Below are 15,346 nucleotides of genomic sequence, written 5' to 3'. Positions count from 1 at the left end.
TGTAAAGTTGGTCTCTACAAAGTGTTTCAAGTAAAGTTGAGACACCACAAAACTTCAGTTCTGTACAAATTGTTCTTTGTGCCGCTTCCATTAAAGAAAAACGCACAAGGTATTTCCTTTGCTGAACACAAAAATTCCTCTCACTTTTGCTGCAAAAGATTTGGGTTTCTTTCAAAGGCTTCATTTTTTAAACAGTAATAATTTCTTGCTAGGCCCTGTATGTGAGCCTGTGTATACTTATATGATTTTTTATATTAATATATTACAATATTAACCTTTTAAAATTTACCACAACAATGTACTACTTAAATTCCATACCATGAAGGCCCACCACAAATCTGATAAGAACCTGGATAAGTTCTCTTTCTGCCTAATTTATTAAATCTGAGGAGAGAGAGGTTTGAATTTGGGGTTTTTTTGGCCAGTAGAAAGGGGTTATTTTGTGACTTGATGACTCCCAGCCTTGCCTAAGGTCAGATAGAGAAGATGCCATAGAAGGAAACCTTCGAGTCATAGTCCCATAATATAACCATCGCATCAAGAATGAAAGTGGAAGAAACTAACAGTTCTTCTAACAAAAGGAGAGCCTTGGAGAGCCTAAAAATCTGCTGGTATCTATTGACTCCATTGTGATAAACAAAATAGGCAGGAGAGGACTTGCAATATGCACTAAGGTTGCCTGCTCTTGCAAGCAAAGGTTTAGTCACAGAAATCAGAGAGGAAAGGAAAAGGGTATGTGACCTAGACTGTTCACAGAAGAAGATTTTAGGTAACTCCTTAATAGGTCATGGGAGTTTGAGACTAAAACTAAGAGAAACCATCTCATCTCATTTAGGAGATTCATTTCTCCCACTGGAAAAAACTCCAGGCACAAGGAAGTCCGTGCCTGGACATAAATAACAAACGCATAAAGTAGTTGCTGCTGCAAAAATCCTCATGCAGCTCATGGGACAAATAATCCTCTGGAAAAGTTGTCCAATGCCATGGGAGCATGGCATGATGCTGCCCTTTGAATGACTGGCACCGTGCTGCAAACGCCATGGGCAGGTGGCTGTGTGCTGACCGCCCACATGAACAAGGCCAGGATGGTCCTGCCATGCAGAAGCAGGATAGGGCTGAGCAGCAGTGCCACTGCTTGCTGCAGTGCCAGCCTGTGGGTGAATCGTGCCCATCCGCCTTTGCCAAAGCCAAGATGTGCTTTGCTGCACAGAGAGTACCAAGGGGCTGGAAGCCACCACCTCGCTGCATTGACATGGCTGGATCAACACTCTCCACTTTCTTCCTCTCTCTGCAGAGATCACTAGTCTCAAGCCATGAATCAAGAAAAGTTCACACTACCGAAAGTCGAAGTAGGCTTGCAGTTAATTCTTGAACCTTTAGTCATGGATTCCCTTGGTGCGGATCCTAGCTCCAGTGGTAGTGACAGGACACTGATACAGCACTGAGACCAAAGAGGGAAAAAAAAACCTAGGGGTAATGAAACAAAATGATGATATCTACATCGTTTGTTGATTCCTGCTTTCTCTCTCAAGCAGCTCCTAAATATAATTGAGCTTAAATTCCCAAGGAGAGGTCATAATTAACCTTTTTTTTCCAGAATATACATGTGTCTCATAAGTGGAATATAACATAATGCTTTTCATTCTCATAGAACATACCAGCTCTCATTTTTTGAATAAATTACACGCTATGAATTGTGTATTCAACTTTATTGGTTACATTGGTGAAATGCTGCATCTTTTTTTTTCAAAGTAATGCAAAGCAAGTTTTTTTATTTTTCTATGTGGTTTAGTTCACAATAATTAACAGCTTATGTGTCTCAGCACTTTCTTTTCTTTTCCCTTTTATTTTAAATAAAACACAATGGAAATTCAATACTATGATCCATATTCTCACTTCTACCCACATAAGTCCTCACAGCTGTCAGATCTCATTTGGAAACCTTCTTCTGTCATCAAAGAATCATGTCAATATTCCACACAACCTGATGCATCCTCTTACCACTCTGTCTAAGGTTCATAGAAAACAGATGTCAAATACTAACCAAAGCGTGAACAATTATAACCTTCGGGACCTGGAAACAGTGCAGTTTGCAGAACATGTTGTCTTTATTATAACTTACACGAATAGCCTCAGAGTGAAAAGGCTGGGTGTGTGCAATGATCTCACACAGAAGTTATTACCTCTAAGATACAAATGTTGAAGGAACTTTGGAAATGAGTTGTTTCCCTCATGCGCTGGAAAGAGCACAAGCATAAATAAGTCTGAATCCAAGACCACACTTAGGATTTTCCTGTAAAGAATATATTATGGAGAAAATTGGGAAAGCTGGGAACTTGTATCTGAGTTGGTTTTAGAAAAAAAACAGAAAGGAAAAAAAATCCCAGCTATTAATGCAACATTTTTGTTTATTTGTTTCTCTAGTTCCACGGAATGTAAGTATAAGTTTATGAACAATTAAAAGCGTCTTCAACAAGAAAAGATTGAAAGTCCATTGAGTTTCTTTTACCAGAAAACGCTGTCACCAGTCAAAAACTTGCCCAGGAAAGGAGGAAGGCTGTTATGAATTCTAGTGTGAATTCCACTGTTTAGTGGATTTAAATTTCTGCTTGTTGCTGGTGAAGTTTAACCCTAGGATATCTTGATCAGTACTTTTCTTGTAGATGAAGCTCTTAATGCTTGAAAATATTCATTAGATCTGGTCCAATCTTAATATTTCTAATATCAAATTCACTATGGAATGATACTCCAGTGGTGACTGCAGGAAACCAGAAAAAAACGGACCACAATTAGTTGCGGCCCTTGGCCAAGAACTTGCAATGGCTAAGTGATACTGCCAGCCACTCTTGGAAAAACCACCACCACAGAGGGCAATTAATACTATTTGCTTATTTTCTGGCAGCCTGTAAAATATACTGGGCCACTGAAGGAGAGCCAAAGGCTGCAGTAATCTTCAAGAATTAGTAATAACATGCAGTGGCATGATGTTAGAGATGAGACTGAATCCATATTATTATACTCACAAAGCATGGAGAACATGCACACTATTATTTTCCTATATGCTCATAAATGCCAGTCAGATTCTGGCATCAAACATCAGCTTTTATTTTATTTTATTTTATTTAACTTCATTTCATGTCATTTCATTTCATTCTTATTTTATTTTTTTAAAATCATTTTCCCCCAAAGATGCTTTCCTTCTCCTCGAGCCTGCCCTCTAAATTACCTGTGCCTGAAGAATACATCTACTTCATCTCCTGTTTCCAACTGATTGGTAGCAGCCCCAAACGATCAAGAAACAGACGGATGGACTGTTCTTGGTGTTAGTCCCAGGAATGAAGCTTTGGTTGCCAGTGACTTTAGTTTCACTGGAAGAGGCAGCTGCTATCCTTCAGCCAAGTGGGAAATTTAAATGATTTGGGGACAATGAGTTCACCCAGGAGAGAAAGAGTGGAGAAGACAGTGAGTTTCTTTTGTGTTCAGAGAGCTAGCGCCTGGATAGGCCGTGCTGGGAGGTCCAGACTAACCCAGAAATGACAGAAACAAATGGTCCTTGAAACATGATTTGGAGCAGAGCCTACAGCACGTCTGCAGTGCACATGTGATAAATCCTAGAAATGGTTGGAAAGACCTCCGACTGCAGCAAATGATCGAGTCTTGCTTTAAAGTACTCAGAAAAGATGAAAAGGCCCACTGGAAAAATTGTCTGGGAGCTGAGAATGACAGACACTATATTACTACAGGGAAATTTAGTACCCGGTACTGCCCTTGGGAGAAGCAGAGAATTTGCCTTGCTTAGATAAAAGCACTGTGTGTGTATTTAAGAGCCACAACCATCTGTGAACTTGCTTCCAAATTCCTCAAAAAGAATTCATGTAGCCAGGAGAGAGATTATTGTCCCAGATGTGAATCTGGGTTTCTTTCAGCCGACTCAAGGGAATCTGCAGAATAAGGAGTCTGTAAGAAGATGCTCCCCTGCCATTGCCAAACTACTCAGAAGATGTAAGTTAATATAAACTCATTTATAGACATAGGATTCCACATGTGCATTTGCCTAAGCCTCCTGATCTGGCTGGCATGGATGTCGCCTTCCCCTCCTTCTTTGGAGAAGACAGACTCTAAACTCAGTCTGTACAACCCTGCAGTTTGAGCTACTTGAAAATCTGAGCTTTGCTACTTCAAACCTGTGTTCTGTGACTACTTACTGCTTCTTAGATCTGCTAGGTGAGCACTATTAGGGGTGACAGTAAAAGCACCTCTGCAGGGAGAGATTTTTCTTCTCTGTTGCCTGAAAAATGGCCTCTGGCCACTATTAGGAGAAATTAGGCTTTCTGCGTCTAAGCCTTCTTCCTGATGTTACTGGCAAAAACAAGGGACAGATTTAAATAGCTCCTGGGTGGATCTTCTTTTGAAACCAATGTCTGTCCCCAGCTCAAGTTCTCCTGCAGAATTTGTGCCCTCCGGATGTGCCCCTAATACACAAAACATCATTGCCTCCAAGTACAAGAATTTACAGGAAACTGATGGAACTGTGTTCTGTGAAGGAACACGGCCTCAGTGGGAGAGAACAGCAATGCATCTATATGGACGACAAATAAAATGCTCTCCTCTGGTAACTTCGCCAGGAATTTGTTAATTTGGTTTCCTGCCTCCTGGTGTAAACATCCAATAGCAAATGTCCCTTAACCACATGACTTCATCCTTCTGCGTCTGCTAACCCTCTCTCACAGTGTGGTGTCAGTGGGTATAATAGACTTAAAGTCTTCAGGTATACTTGGGAAGCCTCACTCTAAACCTTTCGGAAATGTTGCCTGGTTCTTTCCTGAGCCTTTTATACCTACCTCAACTCTTGTGATTTCAGCTTTTTTTGATGAAGGAAAGAAGTTGCGAGAGTTTATCCAGCACTGGGGCTGTTCCCTGTGGCTCCAGCAAAGCCCCTTTGCACCAGCAGCCCCAGCAGAGCCTCTCTCTGCTCCCTCCTGGGTGAACGCAGGGACATCTCTTGGCTTCCCATGGGGGATCCAAGAGCAAGAACAGGAGTGAAGGACTCCTGAGCTACAAAGGACCCTCAAAGGGCAGTCGATACTTCCTGCTCTCTCCAGATAAATCAACTATAGCTGACAAAGTTTTATCTAACTTCTTCCTGTACAAGCGATATGATGGAGAAGCCATAGCTTCTCTGCACAATCTTTTCCAGTATTTAACTATCCTCCAGGGAGATGTTCAGCCTACCTCTCTCTTTTTGGCATTTAACTTCATTTCTTCTTCTTCTATGCTCAGTATGAATAGTGAACAGCTAATTTTGGTATCACTTTTTACATTTTTGAAGATTTATCCCCTTCATCTCTTCTCCAGACTAAGGAATCCCAGTTCTTCCAGGCCTTTCTTTGCATAATGCTTCATTTCTCTCCTTTTCACTTGTCCATTCAGTTACTGGTTTTCATTGATAAATAGCCACAAAAATTCTCAAAAAGCCCTTGAGAGATTCTGAATAAAAGTCTTGTAACTTGTGTAATCAGCATCTCCTTTATTCCAGGCTTAAGAGCAGTGCATCCTTATGAGTAAGAAGTGCAGCATAAGGGGCAGGAGACCTGCATGGGTGAGCAAGGAGCTCTTGGCCAAATTCAAACAGAAGAAGAAAATACACAGAATGTGGAAGAGGGGACAGGCTACTTGGAGGAATTATAGGAATGCAGTCAGCATATGTAGAGATGCAGCGAGGAAGGCTAAGATCCAGCTGGAATTGAGTCTGGCAAGGGATGTCAAGGACAACAGGAAGGGCTTCTACAAATATGTCAGCAGCAAGAGAAGGACTAGGTGGGCCCATTGCTGAATGGGGCGGGGGCCCTGGTGACAAGGGATACAGAGAAGGCAGAATTACTGAATGCCTTCTGTGCTTCAGTCTCACTGCTAAGGGCAGCCCCCAGGAATCCCAGAGCCCGGACGTGAGGGAGAAAGTCTGGAGAAGGGAAGACTTTCCTTTGGTTGAGGAGGATAGGATTAGAGACCTTCTGGGCAGGCTAGACATCCAAAAATCTATGGGCCCGGATGGGATGCACCCACGGGTACTGAGGGAGCTGGTGGATGTTGTTGCCAGGCCACTCTCCATCACCTTTGAAAGGTCCTGGAGAACTGGAGAGGTGCCTGAGGACTGGAAGAAAGCCAATGTCACTCCAGCCTTCAAGAAGGGCAAGAAGGAGGACCCAGGCAACTACAGGCCGGTCAGCCTCACCTCCATCCCTGGAAAGGGGATGGAACAGCTCATTCTGGATGTCCTCTCCAGGCATACGGAGGAAAAGAAGGTGATCAGGAGTAGCCAGCATGGATTCACCAAGGGGAAATCCTGCTTAACCAGTCTGATAGCCTTCTATGATGGAATGAGTGGCTGGGTAGATAAGGGGAGAGCAGTGGGTGTTGTGTACCTTGACTTCAGCAAGGCTTTTGACACTGTCTCCCATAACATCCTCCTAGACAAGCTCAGGAAGTGTGGGTTAGACGAGAGGACAGTGAGGTGCATTGAGAACCGGCTGAGAGGTAGAGCTCAGAGGGTCATCATCAGTGGCGTGGAGTCTAGATGGAGGCCTGTGGCTAGTGGCGTCCCCCAGGGCTGAGTACTGGGTCCCATCCTGTTCAACTTCTTCATCAATGACCTGGATGAGGGCACAGAGTGCCTCCTCAGCATGTTTGCTGATGATACTAAGCTGGGAGGAGTACCTGACACACCTGAGGACTGTGCTGCCATTCAGAGAGACTTGGACAGGCTGGAGAGTTGGGCAGAGAGGAACCTCCTGCGGTTCAACAAGGGCAAGTGCAGAGTCCTGCACCTAGGGAGGAATAACCCTAGGCACCAGTCCAAGCTGGGGGCTGACCTGCTGGAGAGCAGCTCTGCAGAGAAGGACCTGGGAGTGCTGGTGGATGACAAGTTGACCATGAGCCAGCAGTGTGCCCTTGTGGCCAAGAAGGCCAATGATATCCTGGGGTGCACTGGGAAGAGTGTTGCCAGCAGGTCAAGGGAGGTGATCCTGCCCTCTACACAGCCCTGGGGAGGCCTCATCTCGAGTACTGCATCTAGTTCTGGGCTCCCCAGTACAGGAGAGACAGGGAGCTACTGCAGAGAGTCCAGCATAGGGCTATGAGGATGATCAGAGGGCTGGAGCATCTGCCCTATGAGGAACAGCTGCGAGAGCTGGGCCTCTTCAGCCTGGGGAAGAGAAGACTGAGGGGGGATCTTATCAATGTGTACAAGTACCTGAAGGGAGGGTGTCAAGGAGACGGGGACAAACTCTTTTCAGTTGTCCCGTGTGACAGGACAAGAGGCAATGGGCAGAAATTGAAGCACAGGAAGTTCCACCTGAGCGTGAGGAGGAATTTCTTCCCTGTGAGAGTGATGGAGCCCTGGCAGAGGTTGCCCAGAGAGGTTGTGGAGTCTCCTCCTCTGGAGATCTTCAAGGTCTGCCTGGATGCAACCCTGTCTACCATGCTCTAGGTGACCCTGCTGAGCAGGAAGGTTGGACTAGATGATCTCCAGAGGTCCCTTCCAATCTTACTGATTCTATTATTCTATGATACTAATAAGGGAGAACGAGGTGTGGATAGAAAACAAGCCCAAGACACAAATTATATAAAATGTACATAAAGGAGATTGTCAGTCACTATTTCGTAGAGACTTACAGCTCTAAAGCTGTTTTAGCAATGCAGCTATTTTCAGGCTGAAAGTCTAGTGAACAGAGAGGAGTAGCAGCTCCAAAACGTGGTGGGAATACCTGGCATGCAATCTCTGTCATGTACTCCCTGGCACTGTCCTAAAGTCAGGAATGAGGGAAAAATGGAACTCAGTGCACCCAAAGATAACCAAGAGTAGGCCACATTTCCCATTGCTCATCTGTTTTACCCTAGAGCTTATGTTTATGGATGATGGTGGATAGCTACAGTCATTCCTTTTTCAGCTCCTTCAGAAATAGTTCTGTGTCCTCTAGGGCAACAGGTCCTAAACTTTATTTACCAATGACAATACTGACCAAAAAGTTTGTTTTGCAGCAACATCATTTATTTTCCCTGTCAACTCAGATTTTAGTGGCAGCAACATCCCCTGGAAGTTGGTGAGTCTGTAATACTGTAAACCACTTCTCCAAAGGTTTAAGCTATAGAGCTTGCATATCATTTGCTAGGATACCCAGGTCTTCTGAAATTGTTCCCTGTAGCATTAGATTTAGGCATGGGCATAAATAAAGATATTTGGAAAGGCATATTGCTGGTTAAGACTCTGAAAGTGTGTGATGTAAAGAATTAGGAGCTTTCCAAGCCTGAATTTATAAAATGTATCATGCTGTATTTAGCAAATCTGTGGAGAGACAGACAGACTAGACCCATAACTGTTAAGAAATACCATGTTAAGGAAACAAAGCCATGATGTCTTTAGAAATCCTCCATCAAAAAAAAAAAATCTTCTGAGTAACACCTGTTGGGAAGATCATATATTTATAAAATTAAGAGAAATATTTTGCCAATGAGGCCATAAAAATGATGACTGAAAGATAAAGTCATATATTCCGGTCAGAAATGAGGGAAGAAGACTCAAACACCTAAGAAAAGGAGATTTTAACCTTCACAAACAAAATATCAAAGGGAATTTTCACACCAATAATTTCCTGGAGGATTAGATTATAGTCAAACATAATTTATTAGCAGTAATAAAGTGAAATTCTATCACTTGTGCTATGCAGGAGACAAGGCTATATGATCTAATGTTCTATTCTGGCCTATGAATCGTTTAAATATAACTAGCTATTTTATGCATTTTTTTCCTCCAGTTCAACATAGTTTAGTAGCTAGTCAAGACAAAATTTGGTTATTCCTAGCAAGAAAGTGATAGATAAATGTGGGTATAGTTTACTTGAAGATTTCAATGGTCTACACATCTTGATGTGGTTTCTTTCATGGTTTTGCACATGAAGGACTTTGCAGCGTGTGGGACATGACTGAGCTCATGGTCTGAGGTTATACTGTATTATACCCAGTTCTTAACAAAAAATAGAGGGCTTCTTTGAATAGGCTGCAGGAATCCTTTCCAGGGAGATCACCGCATGGGGTCTTCTCCTTTGATGTTGTGTTTTGCACTGTGAAATTTCCACTGCTTGTGGAGACAATAAAGGTCAAATTATCAACTGGGCAGAGAGTGCAGATGGAGGGCACAGAAGGCCAACAGCAGCTCTGATCTCATGGTTAGTTCTGTAGCTGCCCAGGACTCTGCATACGTTGGAAATGTTGGGTATGTTGGGTACCTGACATCTATCGAGGATGTAGAGGAAGCCCTGTTTGCCTGACGTTGCTTTCTGCCTAATCCTATTCCCTTGTGCGTGCATAGGAGATGATTGACTGTTTGGGAGGGAACAAGATTGCAGTAATTTGGACACCCCTCCGAACTGACTCATTTCTAAACTGGAAGACTTTTGTATGTTCTGCTCTGTGGCACCCCGCAGGGAAAGCTCAGCACGTGAGACAGTCCACTTGGACAACAGAGGAGACAGTCTCCATCCTGGGAAGATATGAGGTCCCTCAGTTTCAGGTATTCAGAGCAGAACAAGTACCAGCCTCTTCCCAGCCAGCTCCAGCTCACAAAGCCCTTTGAAAAAACAGTGATCCTAAACTCGCCTCTTGCATCATCCTTTCTCATTGTGCTTCATTACAACACTGCCATTAATGCCATTAACAAGATTTGTTTTCAGTGCTTTGGTATCATTTATTGCGGCAGGGATTATGCCTGTAACTTGTTTTCCATTTACTGCACTATACAAAAGAGAATAGATCACCATCTAGCAGCCTAAATACATTGTTTTGTTTTTATAATATATTATGAGAACACCTTCATCCATTAAACCATGAGAGGGCAGCATTCTCTCTATCATTCATCTTCTCCTTCTGCTGGGAATTCAACATTCATCACGTAAACCACAAAGAAGTGTCATATATAATTCAGAGCTTCGTTCAATAGTCTTTGTAATCAATAGGAATGTTTCCCCTGATTTAATAGGTGTTGGACTGAGGCTTCAGTTGTTCAAAATGACATCAGGAAGAACTGTCTGCATGATTTAAATCAAAAGATAGTGAAAATAAGCAGCCAGGAAATAGTTTTGGTGGTGGTTAACCATTGGAACAAACTACCAAGAATACTGGTGGATTCGCCATCTCTTGATGTCTTTGAATACAGACTGGATGACTCTTTGGAAAAACTGGACAAAAACTGCTGAGTTCAATATTGAGGCAGCAGAGTGGTGTTCAGTGATCTACACTGTGTAAAATATAAACTGAAGCTACATGTATGCAGGGAAGATATGCCACATATTTTTTTTTACACTGTTGGCAATTAATCAATAGAACAGAATCTTAAGGTTTCAGAGAGGAATTTTAAAATCAAAGTCTGATGTATTTCCACATGATCTTCTCTAAGGCAGTTCAGAGCATATGCATGATCGGTAATACACAAGCAATCGTGTTTGCTAAGCAAAATGATTTCTCTGGCTCTGGAGTCCATTAATCTGATAGTCTGTTCTAACTCTACCACGTCAACACAATAGTGTCAGTACAAAATTTTCAGCTCTCTTTTGATCCTCTAAGCAATGTGCACTATTGCAGCAATGAGTGATTTTTTTTAAAGGAATTAATTGTACATTTTTTGCAAAATTGGAACATCTTAAGATGGAAAGAGGTTTTGAAAGGGCAAATTGTTTTCCTCCAAATTGTTGATGCAGATATAACTTAGGTCACAAGGAGCTGCAGATTTTTAGCCAGATGAATATTTAGAGAGCTCACAATGTCAATTCAGTGTAGAATGGCAAATGCTAATTAGCATTCTTACTTGCAATTTCAGCAGAGAAGAAGGGTACTTAATGGTCATGGAAACCAAGCTATTCTTTCCTTACTGTCAGAGGTGGTGACCCAGCTCCGACCTCCTTCAGTTTGTGATGAAACCGTATTTTCTTGTTTGTTTACTTCATCTCCTGCTGATGAGGGAAATTCCTGTATGTCTCCTATTTACTGTATTTCAGTCATTTCAACACCCCTAAAATGATGCACAAAGTTTTCTCTGTGAATATGTAAGAGGGATAAACTGTGGTTTCACAGAAATGTCATGGGACAGATGCAATGGTGGGCAAACATACAGGCTTCAGAAAGAGTGACGTGTCCAAAGCAACCATCCAGCCTGTGAGAAAACAGAGTATCTCCAGAAAAGATGACAATCAAGGAAACAAAAAATGTTATTTGATCAGAAAACCATCTACTTTTACATTTCCTTTGCATTTTCTTTCCTTGTAATGGAATTTTGACATGCACTACTTAAAATGATTTCCCGTTGTTTTGGCGGGGGGGGGGGGAGAATTGTGGCTATCTGTGATTTTTCACTAGAACCATTATAAAGGAAAATGTTAATGTCCTAAGTATAATTTAAGACTACTAAAGGGTGTTAGAGCTTGTTAACTTGAAATATTTTCATGTTTTTACTACAACAAAGAAAAATGTGAGGTATTATTTAATTTCCTGTAACTTGCAGTATAAAAATAAATCCAGTAACAAGTGAGGTTTGCCGGGGCAGCTGTATATTTCTCTATTTTTTTGTACAAATAACATAGCTGAGTTCCTGCTAGCCTACATTTTAGCTAGGGTTTAAATGATCACTTTTTCACTTGTTCTTCAAAGCATTTCTCTCCATTGTTTAGTTTAATTTTGAGGTCTCAGTTTCAGAAGACAGCTCATAGTGTGAGTAACCTGTTCAGATCAGTGGGCCTACTTGTACACGTCAGTTGAACGTGTGCTTCCATACCTTGGGAGTGATGGGTTTGCATACAGTGAAACTAGCTGATGTGTGTGGGACAGGCACGTTATTTGAACCTCACCTAAGTTTTGCTTGGATGTCAGAACGCCTGCCATGTTTACTTGGTGTATGGGCTGATCAACTTATTAATTACAGTAATACTCAAGAGGCCACAGCCCCATGGCAACTAGAATAAAACAGGGAAGTATAAAATGCAAATAGTCAAGACAAGATCTGAAAGAAATGATACTACATACAAGCATGATGAACAAGATAAGAGCAGCAGGTGACACAGTAGTTCTTTGTTTCTTCCTTTTTCTGGGGGAAGATGGGGTAAGGTTGGGGAGGGAAGGGCAAGGTGAGGGAAATGCAGCACAGCTGTTTGAAGATGTGGAGAGCAAGATAGGGAGAGAGCAGAAAAAAGCAGCAACTCACTATGGAGCAATGAAAATCCACTTAAGAGCATGCAGACATCCTTGATACAGGTTGTGTTTCCATGGCCAGACCTGCCCTCTGAATCCAGCCTCTGTCACCACATGGCAGGGAGAAAGGGGATGGGGACATGACCACGTAGCCTGTCTGCTGTTGTGGATAATGAATCTCCTTTGCCATCCATCCTTGTCTGTTGCCTGGCTTAAGTTTGTTTTTCTGCTCTCTGTGCTGTGTAGGCTGTGGAAGGCTACGAATTTTGACTCATTTTTGTAGTCATCTGATATATTCAAAAGGGAGGTTATTTTGCTAAATAAGCTACAAGGCAAAGCACTAAGAAGCATATTGTAGTGAAATAAAATACAGACACTAATTGAAACAGTAGTTTTGAATAAATCTTTCCGTTGTTATAGTCAGTGCACTAAATGCCAAGGCCTGTCAGCACCACTTCTTAGCTACCTACCCAGGGTAATTATACAGCTCTTCTCACTGCAGAATCCAATGCATCACCATTTTAGGTATTAATCTGTTAACAATCCCAGTTTATGACTTTTCCCTCTAACAGAATAAAGAACCAAGGCAAAAATAAATGACAGACCGGATTGTGCAAGGTATTCAGATCTCATCTCTGTTTGCTGAGCCAAAACAACTTGGAGATCACTTTGACTGTCTTGCCGCGATTGTGTAAGAGAGAGGGTGCCAGGGCAGGGGGCTGGAGCCAGCTCTTTCAGGAGCCTAAGGTTGGGCCACCCTTCCTTTTGTGGAGGAATGGCCTCAGGGAAGCAACGCAAAGTTTCTCCCTTCTCCTTTTAAGTATATGCTCATAATCCCCAGGCAGTGCTAATCCCCATAGGCACGAGGCCCAACATTCAATTTAGCAAACACTTGTAAATAGAGCATGCCACCCACATGCAAGATTTATAAATAGCAAATTTGCTGCATTTAGTTATGGAACTAAAAGTTATGCCTTTTATCCCTTCAAAACTTCAAATTCTGTTTGCAAGCAGAAACAGCAGCCACTTTGTCCTCAGGGTCACGGCGTCCATACGGAAGGGAGTCAAGTCGTGGGCACTTACAGGGAAACTTCACTTCTGCCCTTTCGTGTTGCTACCGAAGTGCATTTTTATTCCAATTGAATGTGTAAGTGCTTCTCTGGGTGGACTGGGAGGAAAAATGTAACCATATTTCAGAAGGCATGGGGGTGATCGAGAAAGGATGTCTCTGAGTGCAGCCTTCCGCTATCACAAGCCACACAACATATAATCCCTTTCTCAAGCTTCTTAGTTTACTGAAATAAAGCATTCTGAAACCAGTTTGGTCCCCAATTGTCTCCTGTGCACCACAGTGACTTCAAATGGCAATAGCTTTAAATAATTTAAGTATTTGGGCTTCCAGAACTAATATTATTCTTGAAAAAAAGTCTTTTTTCTCAATTTTTCTTCTATTTTTCATGGGCGGGCCCTTTCTGTTCTTCTCGTGTATTCTGCCATTGTGAAAATGTCCCATTGTATTTAATAACAAATACTCAAGCAAGTCCTATAAAAGAGTATTACACTTCTGCAAAAGCTACTCCAAAATCCCCTTAGAATTTATTCATGACAATCCGTAAGGTTTTTTTTTAACTATTATATCACAAGGATATAATTTTGTATTAAATTTTAACAGCTCAACAAGTGTATGAAAAGATAATCATTTTCTATTAACTGCTAAAGGACTTTTCTCCATGAGGATATAAGCAAGCCCTACAGGAACGAGTAGCTTTGCTGCAGAAGGATTTTTCAGGCTTAGAGAGCTTGGGGGAGGGTGTTTGAGTGCATTAGCATTCCCTCCACATTCCTGCCTGCTGTTCCACATGCTCTGTTTTGTGCCTCAATAAACTGCTCTGGATGCAGATCAAAATTATTTAAAAGAATTCACAGCGAAAAAAAAAAGACAACAGAGCAGCATTTTCTATGTATTTCCACATTTCCTTTCCTTTCATTGACATTTACTGTTAGCCTTTTCATAGCAATATGTAAAATGGAGTCAGAAGCAGGGAAGGAAAATGCTTTTGCTGATAAGAAATGCTTTTATATTTTAGAGAGAAGTTCTCAAAACAAATCAGAATGCTCTTAGCTTTCCATGTGCATTCAGCATAAACAATTTAAAGAAGAACCATTGAATTCTTTAGCTGAAAGGGCATTTAAAAATTATTATTATTATTTCTTGTTTGCAATATCTGCTTATACATAGGAAAAAGCATGTTCATCTCTGCTCTGTTAATCTTTTTTAATAGGGAGAACATTCACTTCCTCTATTTATTTTTCACTTCTCAGACTCTAGCATCTTAAATCAGTCCAAGAGCAGCCCTAGTGAAGGAGCCAGATTGCCAGCTTCTAGAGCTAAAACAAGCTGCAGGAACATGAACATGATCAACAAACTGTCACGAACAGTTAAGTGGATAGGATCACCTGTAATACGTGCATTTATCAAGCAACCTTCCCTTTCCTCCTGCTAAAAAAACTGGTTTCCTATTCGCAGCCTTGAGGGATCTTAACTGCTTTTGTTCACTAAGACAAACCCAGTTCGTGGCCTACCACCACAGACTGCATGCTGCTTCTGCAAGGTTTTCCATAGTGGTGATACCCTTGAAGCCTGATTCAATGGGAATGTGGTAATATGCAAAATTATCTCATAGTACAAAGCTGTATTGCTTACTCTGATAGCAGACCAGATGGATCCCAGAAATACAAAAGTGTATGAAGATCCCCATGCAAAAGAAAGAACGAAGGCTACAAAGTTGAAGGGGAACCTCAAAGGCAAAATCCTCCAAACATTGGCAGCAGACAAGCTCAGAAGGAAGCCTAGAGGGAAGCCTAGGGGATTTGTTAGAGAAATGAATAAAAGTGAAATCAAGGAAGAGTTACATCTTGCACACACACATACATATGGAGAAGTCAAATGTCCAGTGGTTACAATTCATGTTGGGTGAAATATAGCAAACTCATGGTGCTCACTGAGGCATCGTATGGTAGATGTAACACCCTTAAATCACCACCACTCCCCTGTGGACAAATGCTGTGTGTGTTTGGACAATCTTTTCAAAAACCTCCAGGCTGAAGCCCCAGT

Source organism: Rhea pennata, chromosome 2 (assembly GCF_028389875.1).
Source record: "Rhea pennata isolate bPtePen1 chromosome 2, bPtePen1.pri, whole genome shotgun sequence".
NCBI classification, from domain to species: domain Eukaryota; kingdom Metazoa; phylum Chordata; class Aves; order Rheiformes; family Rheidae; genus Rhea; species Rhea pennata.
Note: the sequence above shows the minus strand (reverse complement) of the source record.